Raw genomic sequence first — 12,604 nt, forward strand, 5'->3', positions numbered from 1 at the left:
TTGAGACAAGGACTGATGCAGAGAAAATGCAAATTGAGGAACTGGTACTTAACAAAATGGGAAAATGGAAATACTCCCTGGACCAGATTGCTCCTCATATCTCTAAAGAACTACTGGAGATAGTATAGCCAAGATGGGAGTTAGCCACCAAGATGGTAAAAGATATATATGAGCAATCCCTGAAAAATCTTCGGCCTAGTCTCACTGGAGCAGAGGTAAAATCTAAATTGAAAATCTATGAAGGTAAAATGATGATCAGATTCCACACTTGTTTGGTTTTGATCAAAGATATAGAGCATGTTGTAAATGATTCTACAAACATGTGGAAAAACATCTATCATCTACATAAGCTCAGTGTAGACCCAGTAGAAATAAAGGATGATGACAGCGGCAGCAGCAGTGATGAATCAGATAGCACTCCATCCATCACAGTTACACCAGGAGAGTTGCATGCAATGATGGAAGAGAAAGATGAAGAAGACAAAGAGGAAGAAGCTGAAGAGGAAGATAAGGAGGATGATACGGTAAAAATTGCAGCAGCAGTTATTGCATCCCTTCCTCACTCCCCAGCCAAACCTGTGACATCATCAAGGTTGGAGTCAGCTTCAGCAAGTTCATCTACACCAGATTTACCATCTACACCTGCCATATCTTAGCTCTAGGTATCATCAGTAGAAGTGACTACCACTTCATCTATCGAGCTGCATCCCTCTTCAACTACCGAGTTGCACCCCTTTTCATCTACCGAGTTAGCCTCCTCGACTCCATCATCATCAGTTGGTATTGCTATAAGTTCTCAAATTTTGACAACTCGAATTTGTTCTACAATTTTGTCGCCATCTACTTCAGGCACAGTGAGCTCAGATACTATATTACCGAGTGTATCACCATTTTTGGCCAGCACTCAAATTTTTGACCCTGTACATACTTCTATTGGCACTCAAACCTCAAGCATCCCAGTTTTTACTGCTAGTCCTTCTGTCTCTACTATTGTGTCTATTCCAAAGGTCAAACCAATCATCTTAGAAGTCAAACAAAAGCAACCATTAAGACTTATGATCACTGGAAAGGAAATTTCTGAAGACATTGACATGGACACAGAGATAGTAATTCAAAAGATTGACTTTGATAATGCTACCATTGAAGAAATGAGGTATGCTAGTCAACTTATTGAGAAAAAGGCTACTCAGATGCAGTTAAGATCAGAAAGGGATAAGGAATATAGGATAATTGAGGAAGCCTGGAACATAATTACTGAGGCTATAGGTGTTGATGTTGATACTTCTCAACACATTTTAATTCAATTAGAAGAGGCAGTTAATAAATTCAATGAAGATGCCTCCGGACAAGAAAAGATAATTGAGCGTGCAGAAAAGAAATTTGATAATAAGGTATTGGGGCACATTGCCCAGAACATTGCAATAAATCAAGTTGCATTAACCTCAGTTTTGGCAGATATGGAAAATTCTTTTAATAATGTAACATCTCTTTTTGCTAAGCTTTGTGATGTTACCGAGTACACTAAAGGAATAAGAGAGAAACTAAATAAAATTGATGAAGATCTGAAGGTGAGCGCACAAAAATTGAAGCTTGACCCCAGTTCAAGCTCATCTCATCACCTCAGGATCAAATTTTTGTCATAGAAGCAGGAAGAGCTGTTGAGAGAAGAGGCAACGATCCGATCTACATTAATAGATATCCAAAACATGATCCTTCCCATCATGGATTCAATGCAGAAGCATATTGCACATTCAAAGACATTAATCCATGATAATAACTTCTCCATTGCAGATCATGTGATTGAACTCTTGGCTAAAGTTCAAATAGCTCTTTCCACCTGCAAAATTTTGCAAGAGAATTGGGATAAGACTCTCCAGCTTATTCTCCAGGTACATTCAGAGTTCATCTCTCATTTTGGTGTTTCTATATAAGTATATATATTCTTTTATTCTTTGGCATTATTGTCAAAAAGGGGGAGATTATTATTGGATATGTATACTATGGGTGAATAAGTGTTTTCAAAAAAAAATTGTACAAAGGAAGAGATATACAGCTCATGTAAATAATGTATGTATATTCTATGGGGGAGTTGTATATAACGAAGCTATGTATATTCAGAATCAGTCATCAGCATGTCAGATAAATTTTGTCTCATAAGTGTTTTTGTCACTAATGCCAAAGGGGGAGATTGTTGGGATTATGATACATTTTTGTCATTAGTTACAACACTTATTGGATTCTGAATGCTTATCGAGCTCTCACTGGAAGCCAGTGTTTACCGAGTAATCAAGGTAAACAAAGAATCCAGTGTTTATCTAGTAATCAAGGTAAACAAAGAAGTCAGTGTTTACCGAGTGATCAAGGTGAACAAAGCAGCCAGTGTTTACCAAGTGAAGATGTACTAAGATGTAACCGAGAACTTCATGATAATTGAGCTCCTGAGGTTATCAAGGAAATTAATTTTACCGAGCTCAGACAGTTATCAAGGAAACTAACTATCACCGAGTCACAAGGTTCTATCAAGTGTTTCCTTTGATCACCGAGCTACAGTTCAGATAGAAGTATTCACCGAGTGACATCTCTTCTACCGAGTCTCCAGTGGTTACCGAGTTCAGAACTACTCAAAGTGTTTAGTATGAACCGTGCCTTCACTTCTACCGAGTGCATGACGATACCGAGTAATGCAGTGGACGCCGAGTATCAGAAGGACACCGAGTCAGTTCAGTGAACCCGAGTTTTTACGTTGGGCCGACTTTGTATAGAGATTTGCACTTGTTGTTTTGGCCGACCTTGCATGTATTGTTTATATGGATGGTATATATATGCAATGTATTGTATCATTCAAATATAGTTGTTATGGCAATGGTAATGAATGGAAATGTGAAAGTGTGAAAGTGTGAAAGTGTGAAAGAAATATATGCGTGCGAAAGTATGTGGGCTGAATTGTGAAGATATTCAGCAAGGTCGAGTTTTGGAGCAGAAAAGTTTTATCTATCACATCAAGGTGAATCAGAGCATAGCGGATCTTATCAGCAATCAGTTGTAATCAGATCCACTGTTTCATTCTAACAGGTGAATCAGTTTTTGTAAATCTTTTAACAAGGTAGACTTAACAGTCTTTTGTAAATCTCCTAACAGAGTACATACTTTATTGTATGTTTGGAAATCCTCTAACAAGGTGGATCTAGCAATCCTTTGTGCTCCTAATAGGGCAGATCACTAGAAGTGGTCATTGTAAGCCTTAACCGGCCAACTTCATACTGCAGTAACGAAGCTTGTGGGTTTCATCCCCACCCCAGTTTTACTTTCTATTTGGAAGGTTTCTGGGTCACCAAATCTGTGTGTTCAAGTGTTGCAAATGATTTTGTTTCATGCTTACAGTAGGTTACTTGGATGAATGGTGAATATATCAGTATACAGTTTTATTGTTTGAAATTTTAGAAGTTACTGATTCACCCCTCCCCTCTTAGTAACTTGTCATATCTTGAATATTTCCAACAACCATGCTATATATCAGTATTATGGTTTATATGGTTCCACATAGAGTGTTTGTAAAATCAAATAATAGACAAATGAAAGAATAATATCATTCAATGGTCACTTCTATAAGTGCAACACATTTGGTCACAAATCTTATGGCTATTGGAAATGAAGATAGTAACTAAGAGGTGAGGGTTGGATCAATTACTACAAAAAAAATCCCAAGTTCCTATATGTCAAATCAAACTTTTCACTGATAATGCAATACTTTATCTAGCTTGGTTAAAACTAAATTTTTATCGTAACTTAGTTAAGAAAGTAGTCTTTTGAATATTTATTTTTTTAAACCTTTAGTAACTTAGTTATAGAAACATAAATCATAAAGTAAATAACATCAACATAGATGACACCAAGATTTAAGATGGAAAGCCAACTTGGGAAAACCACCATGCAACTAGTTAAAATATTTTGACTCTTCTAAAGTGAGCCCTATTAGGAGCAAACCTTGTTAAAGGTTACAATACATACTATTATGTATGACCTTGTTAGAGTATTTACCATCTAACTATTAAGTCAAGATTATTAAGAGATTTATTTATTGTTATAATGGTTAGAAGGTAATAGTAATTCGACCTAATTTAAGTAGCAACTTCTTTTGTATTTTTAGTTCTCTATTTTGCTTATCCTCTAGATCCTTATGGATCAAAAAAATATTTGTAGCTTATCTTCAACACTTTCTTACTTTTATTCTCCTTCGATCACATAACCATCTTATTTGATGTATTCTACTTGCACAAGGTTCATTAAACTTCTTGATAAAATTATGAGAGATTAGATAATATCCTTAGTTTGATTGAGATTCTCATCCATACCAACTCCCTTTATGATTCTGCCTAGATTTTTTTTCGCTATTTCCAAATGAATTCTCCCTTTTACATCTATCATCACCTTGTTTTGTACTTTTTTCAATATCATCCTTACTTTTTTCATTATCATAACTCTTAGATACATAAATGGATCCTTAGGTAATTCCTTAGTAGATATTTATTGCATCTGCTCCTTTATGTTCAGATATTCCAATCTTACTACTTTATCTTGAACCAATTCCCTTAGGTAATGATACTTGATTACAATGTGTTTGCCTTTATGTGCATCATAGGGTTTATGGATATATTGATTGCACTTCTATTATCACAATAGATAACTATTAGTTCCTTGATTTTCTCTTTCATTCTTGATAATAATGTCTTGATCCATAAAGTATTAGAACAATTTACTACTGCAACAACGTATTCTACCTCTATTGTTGATTGAGAGATACAATTTTTGTTCTTTCTTTTCCAAGATACTAATCTCTTTCAAGGAGAGAATGATCCTCCACTAGTGGTTTTTTTATCATCATTGTTTCCTACCGAATCTACATTAGTAATCATTCTTAATTCAAGGTTTCCTCCTTTCTTCTATTATATGCCATATTCTTTAGTTCCTATTATGTTCCTTAGAATCCTTTTTACTGCCATTATGTGATTTTATTTACTATTTGTAGAAAACCATTCAACTATGCCAACTACCAATACAATATCAGTTTTGGTGTGTACCATATATTGAAGTTTCTCAATTATTGATCTATAGGTAGTCTAGTTTACATCATTTGAATCATCATTGTTTGAAAGTTTATGGCTAGTAGACATATGCATTCCAATTGGTTTGGAATCTTCCATTCCAAATTATTTTAATGTTTCATTGATGTACTTTGACTAAGTGATGTTTGATGAACCTGTAGGCCAACAAAGAATTTTATCTCTCCAAACATAAACATTCTTCAAAAAATGATTTGCATAACATCCCATGTCCTCCAAATAAGATATCATTCACAAATATTTTTGCTAGCAATATCTTGTCCTATGGTCCTTTATTTATATACAAATTACTATTCTCATTTGTCTTTTCAAAACCAATTCTTACTAGATATTCATGCAACCTTTCATACCATGTTCTAATAGATTTCTTTACTCCATATAGAAATTTGTGTAGTTTGCATACAATGTTTCTTTTTTTTGGATCAATGAAACCTTCTTGTTGTTCAATACATAATTCTTCTTCCAAGATTCCATAGCATGTTTTAAATCCATCTTATATACTTTGAATCCTTTATTTGCAGCATATACTAGTAGCATTCTGATTCCTTCAAGTCTTGCAATAGGGGAAAATATTTCTTTATATTCAATATCTTATTCTTGTGCATATACTTTGCATACCAGCCTTTCCTTGTTCCTTTTTACTTCTCCTTTATCATTTAACTTCTTTTTGAATATCCATTTTATACCAATCACATTCTTATCCTTAGATTTAGGGACCAAGTGTTATTATTTTCTATTTTCCCAATTTCTTAATTCATTCCCTCTATCCAACCTTCATTTTTTAGAGAATATTTTATAGATCTAAGATGAATTCACTAAGAAAGCATGTACCTTTTAATTTCTTCCTTGTTAGGATACCATGTATTTCTCTTCCAATTATTTGTTCAAGTGCAGGATGTCTTATGACATATTTTGCAAGTCTTGGCTCTTTCCTTCTTGTTTCTAAACTTGGTTCACTTGGTTCTTCATGCTTGTGATCTTCTATCTTTTTCTTGAGATCCTCTATTTGTAACTCAGGTTCCATTGTTTGATCTGACTATAATGCAGGTTGTATTACAAGTTACCTATGTTGCAATGTTTTAACTAACTACAAATTTGTTTGTATTTCCTATGACACGGGTTGTACTGTCAATTACTTGGTAGGTTCACTTTGTTGTTTCTTGGCTTCAACTATTTGTTGTAAAGTGTTAGGCTCCTCCTCTTAATAAATAAACTTTCTATAGTTTTCATGTTCCTTGCCACTTTTTTGTTCACTTCTTTCTGAAAACTCATCAATCTTCACATGTGTACTTTCTATAATTTTGTGAGTAGAAAGATTCAAAAATTTGTATGCCGTAATCTTATTGGAGTGTCTTAGGAATATACCTTCATCACTTTTGCATCAAGTTTTTCTTTCCTTACATCCTTCAAGATATAATATTTTCTTCCAAATACATTGAGATAACAAACATGAGGCTTGTACTAGTAACATAATTCATAAGGTCTTTTTTAGTACCTTTCTTCATTTGAACTAGGTTTAATTTATCAAATGATGTGTTGATTTCTTCTCTCTTGTATTTTGGTGCAACATTTTTTCTCAATCATTAGTGTTCTTTCATATTCCATGATGTATCTACTCCTTCTTTCTACTATAACATTTTTCACTTATGTCCTAAGAGATGATATGTGTCCTTTGATTCCTCTTTCATTATAGAACTGACTGAATTTATTTGAGATGAATTCACCTATTCTATTTGATCTCAGGCATTTCAGATTCTTTCATGTTTCCTTCCTAATTCTAGTTGTATACCATTTGAACTTTTGAAAATCATTAGATTTATCTAGTAATAACATTTAATTTATTATCTAGAATATTTATCAATAAATAGAATGAAGTATATGTCTCCACAATAGCTTTCTATACCTATTTGTCCACAAAGATCTATATGAACTAGTTCCTCAACTTCTTCAAAACTAAAAGACTTACTTTTGAAACTTCTTTTACTCATCTTTCCAATTTGACATTGTTTACACATGCCCATCTCAAGTTTCTTCATATTTTTTATGCCTCTTTCTCTCTTGTTCTTTCTTATGTAACCAAGTTATCAAAGTTAACATGGTGCATCCTTTTATTTCATAGCTAAATTTCCTCTATTTGTGCCAATAAACATGCACATTTTTAGTGAGATCTAGGTAAAATAAGTTATCGTTTATCTAATTGCTAGTCCCAACTAGGTTTTCTTTACCATCCAATATCTTAGCTTTTCCATTCATGAATTCTACCTTATATCCTATATTGTTAGGTTGTGACACACTAAGTAGATTGTGGTTTTTTCCATCAATGTAGTAGCCATTTTCACATTTTCTTTACTCAATTAATGTTATGAATCCTTTTCCTTTTACATAACAAGTTTCACCATTTCCAAACCTAAAAATTCCATCGTCATAGTGTTCTAAATGTTCATATTTAGTTTTGTCACCACTCATGTGATTAGAGCAACAACTATCTATGATCCATGTATCATTTTTTCTAATATGATAAAAAAGTGTCATCTTTCCATTTTCCTCATTGATAGATTCATCCGTAACAACAAATAGATTGCTTCTTCTTCATTATCATTACTATCAGAATCTTTAGCAGTGTAACAAGATTTCTTACCTTTATCTTTGTAGTCCTTATAGTTCTTGAATTATTTCCTTCCTTTGTACCTATTATATCTTCTCTCATCTTTATCTTCTTTGTTTGAATGTCTTACAACAATAAAACCAACCTCTGCACATGAGAAACAAATTAATGGAATTTTTTCTTTGCATTTTCCTTTCCCTTTTGACACTCTTTTTGCAAGTAGGGCTTCAATGACTCCAAGGTCTTCATCTATCTCATGTTATTTTTCACTATCAAATTGTTTTCCTCTTCAGTTTCCTCCTTTTCTACCAAGTGCTAGTTTCTCTTTGAATACAAAATCAAAGTTACTAGGATTAGGAGAATAGTTATCAAAATTATCCAATTCAAATGCAATCAATCTTACCACAAGTGACTTCAAGGTTATATCATTTTTTGGATTGCATCTCGTCTCTTGAATTTATAATACTATAATTGCATTAATAGGATAAAGAGTTCTTATTACCTTGCTAATCATTGTTTCCTCAATTATTGTCCCTCCTACAACTCTTATTACAATCACTTCCTTTGATTATTTCACGATATTGGATAGTTTTGTCACCTTTCTTTCATTTTTATTTGATAAAACTTGTATCTTAAACTTTTTCCTTCATTCTTTTCACATATTTATCACCTTCTTCAAATTTCTACAATTTTTCCTACCTTTCAAATGTAGAAGAACAATCTTAAATGTCACCAAATGCAAAATAGTTGAGAGAGAGAGCTATATCAATCATCATTATATTGTGATATTTTTCCTCTTTCATTTGTTCCATAGTCATAAGTTTAGGTGGTGAAACATCCTTTTTTTCAAGTAGAAAAAACAAGTATCTCCAATGCTTGATAGGTGTAGCTTCATCAATTCCTACCCTACTATAAAAAATTCTCTGTTAAACTTGGGAATCTCCCTTCTATATGACATCTTGATCTTTAACTTAGGTCTTTGAGACATTTCCTACAAGCACAAAATGCTCTGATACCAATTGTTGGAAATGTAGATAACTAAGAGGAGAGGTGTGTATCAGTTACCACAAAAATAATTCCCTATCCCTAGATGTTAAATCAAACGTTTCAATGATAATGCAATACTTCATCTAACTTGGTTAAAACTATGTTTAATTTGTAACTCGGTTAAGAAAGAAGTCTTATTAATATTTATCTATTTTAACCTTTAGTAACTTATTGTAGAGATATAAATAATAAATAAAATAACACAAACATAGATGTCACCAAGATTTTAACATAGAAACTCAGTTTGGGAAAACCACCATGAAACTAGTTACAATATTTTTCAATCTTCTAAAATAAGCCCTGACAGGAGCCAACCTTGTTAAAGGTTACAATACATATTGTTAAGTATGAAGTTTTAAGATCACCTTGTTAGGACTACCTTGGTTAGAGGTCTTCAAATAGTTCAATCTTGAAATGTCAGCCTGTTATAGGATTTACAATTTGACTATTAAGTCAACTCTACTAAGTGATTTCTTCACTACTAAAATGGTTTGAAGTTAATAGTAATTTGACCTAATTTATGAAGAAACTTTTTTTGCAGATTTAGATCTCTATTTAGGCTTGTCATCTCCATGCTTACTAGTTGAAATAAACTTTATATCTTATCTTCCACACATGCTTGCTCATCATCTTCCTTTGATCACATATCAATCATATTCCATGTATTCTACTTATACACTTTTCATTACACTTCTTGATCTTTCTAATATATCATAACCTTTCTCAAGTTGGCTTGAATATATTTTCAAATAACCCTTTAACATCAAAATACTCATCCTTAATTATTTACTTAATAGAAAAGTGAATTCTATTAGCCCTCAGTTAACATTGGAAGTCTCTTTTTTCCTAATTTCTCAATTAATACTGATATTTGTTCTTCATTGCTCAACCACTCAGTTAGTACTAACATTTATTTAACATCAATAGAAAATACAATTGAAGAATTGTTTCCAAAAGTGAGTGTAGGTCTAGAACTAGTAGCAACATGTCTAAGAAGAATTTTAATAGATATTGATACAAGTACATTCCATATTCTTACAAAGTTGAAGTTTCAAAAATTAGACCATGGTAAAATAGGAAATCAATATAATATTAGGAGATTAAAGGTAATGATCTTGTGAAATGATATAATTGTGGAAATCTAGGACACTTGGCTAATAAATGTAGGATGATGACTTTTCAACCTTGGAGATATCTTGGACTACCATCTTACATATATTCAAAGTATAGGCACTCTTCGTATAACTATAAGCATTGGTATTCCACCAATAATGATAAAAAAAGGAATAGTAATAAGGATTATGGACAAATAATAAATGAGGGAGGAAGTGAGGAAAATATGGGTTACAAATTAAGGAAGAAGACACAACTACAATTAAAGAACCTTTGTTAGATGGTATAGGTACTTCATCCACCAACTCAGCAAGTACATGCTTAGGGACATAGATCTATATCAAGAACATAGATACATATATGTGTGTATATATGTGTGTATATATACATACATACATACATACATACATATATATCTGTTTGTTTATGTATTTATATATATATATATCTGTTTGTTTATGTATATGTATATGTGTGTCTATCTATCCATATATGTACATACATACATACATACATATATACATACATACATACATACATACTTACATATATATATATATATATATATACTCAATAAATTTTTATATCCCTAAACATGTACTTACTATATATAAGGTCCCAAAGAATAGATAGGAAATGAAGTGTAAACTAGTGTAGTTAGATATATTCAAAGTTAGAAATAGGTATGCATCATTTTTTATCACTAAATAAGTGTATTTTTTAGTTAATTTTGGCTTACATTAAAATATTTGGTACAATAGCCATTAGACACTTTGTCACTATATAAAGGGAATCACATAGAAAGTAATCACACTTGAGGAAGATCAAGTGATGTATTATCATCTAGGTTCCCTTGTAATCTTGCTCTTTTGTTCATTCTGGTAGTTATTACCAAGTTTGTAGTATTAATCAATAGTTTTAATTGAGTACTCATAGTGTTCACCAAACACCTGTAGTGTTAACTAAGTACCCACAGAGTTAACTAAGTACCTAGTGTTAACCAAGTACACATAGTGTTAACTAGGAACCTATAGTGTTAACTGAGTTCTAGCAATGTTAATGTTAACTAATAGTGGTATCCAATATTCTATGTTAACCAAGTTGTCTAGTGTTGAATGAGTGTTCTTTCATTTATTGAGTGAGCTTAATATTTGATGATGCTCAGGTCCTTCTTTGACCGAGTTTACCTCTAATTGGTTCTTAGTTTTAGCCAACTTATGTAGTAAATTTAGCTCATGAATTTAATGATAGGCTCTTACCTTGGGATGATTGTAAACCATTTTGAGGTTGACCTTTCTATTATGTAATGTTCTATCTTTTGTAAGTCATTTTGGCAAGTAAAAGTAAAGGCATTTGGTTTCATTTCAAAAGAGACTTAGAGAGTTTAGAGAAGATGTTTTATGGAATTGTGAATTTGAAGCTAGATCATAGGTCTTGAGGTTATATTTTGTATCTAGTCATAACCCAGAAGGCCTTATAGTTGGACATGTATTCTAAAATCTTGATGAATCAATAAAAGACTCATTATTTCTTCACTCCTTGGTGTTTTTCTCATTGTGTATTCTTCTATTATGTTTACTCAACAAGGTATTTGGATAGTTAGGTGAGCCTTAGGACCTAGTTGTTCAATGCCTCCTTGTGTCATCAATTCCATCACATAAATCACTGCAAAGTGAATATATTTATCTGTATACAAGTTGTAAACCCTATCTAAAAAATTCTTAAGATCATGACTAGAATAAATCATAAAAAATTATAGAAATAAATATATAAATATATGAACCTAAATATAAGTTATGCTCACTAAAAAAAACTAGGATATAATAATTAGTTGTAACTAATAATGTAATTGATAATGATATTAATGTATACAAAAGAGTGATATTATTTGTTATGTTGTCATTAATGTCAAATTATTATTTTCCTCAATATTATTATAATTCAATAGAATGCCATATCATTTGATTGATGAAGAGGATTTCAAGAAAGTATAATCAATACAAAGTTGATAAGTATAGTACTCATGTTAGAATGATGAATAATAACTAAGGGGGGTTGGTGGGCGTGGTGGCAATCAAGTATCCTTAAGTATAGATGTATGAATTCATCATTCAACATCTTTAAACAATCTCATTAAATAGATTGGTCCATGTAGCAATATATCAACAATTTAACATTCTTTAGCATTTTGTTCTATCTATGAGTGTTGACTAATAGTAAAATAAACAACTATAAAAAATAACATGCATAAATAAACATCCACACATGTAAATAAAACTTTGATAACAAGATTTAATGTGGAAACCCAATTTGGGAAAAACCACAAAGTAACATGCTACCAATATTTCACTCTTATGAAGAAAACTCTATTATGAGCCATCCTTGTTAAAGGTTATACAACACGCTGTTAAATGTGTCCTTGTTAAAGGATTTAATCCCCCTATTAGAAGTGGCCTTGTCAGAGGAATTTTGATCATTCCATTAGAGTATCACCTTGATTAAAGGATTTACATAATGACTGTTAGGTCAACCTTGATTAAAGGATTTTACTATCATAAGGATTAGAATGTAATAATAGGTATGATTTGTAAAAGACAACATATTCTGGAAATTCAGATCTTCATTGTCTCATTTGTTGGTTCATTTGTTGGCCCTTGCTATCATCCCCATCATTGATCTACTTATCGTCCCTTCAAGCAATTATAATTCACTAATCTCT

The sequence above is a fragment of the Cupressus sempervirens genome, chromosome 10 (assembly GCF_028749045.1).
Source record: "Cupressus sempervirens isolate cs-2001-9-10 chromosome 10, ASM2874904v1, whole genome shotgun sequence".
Classification (NCBI taxonomy): Eukaryota; Viridiplantae; Streptophyta; class Pinopsida; order Cupressales; family Cupressaceae; genus Cupressus; species Cupressus sempervirens.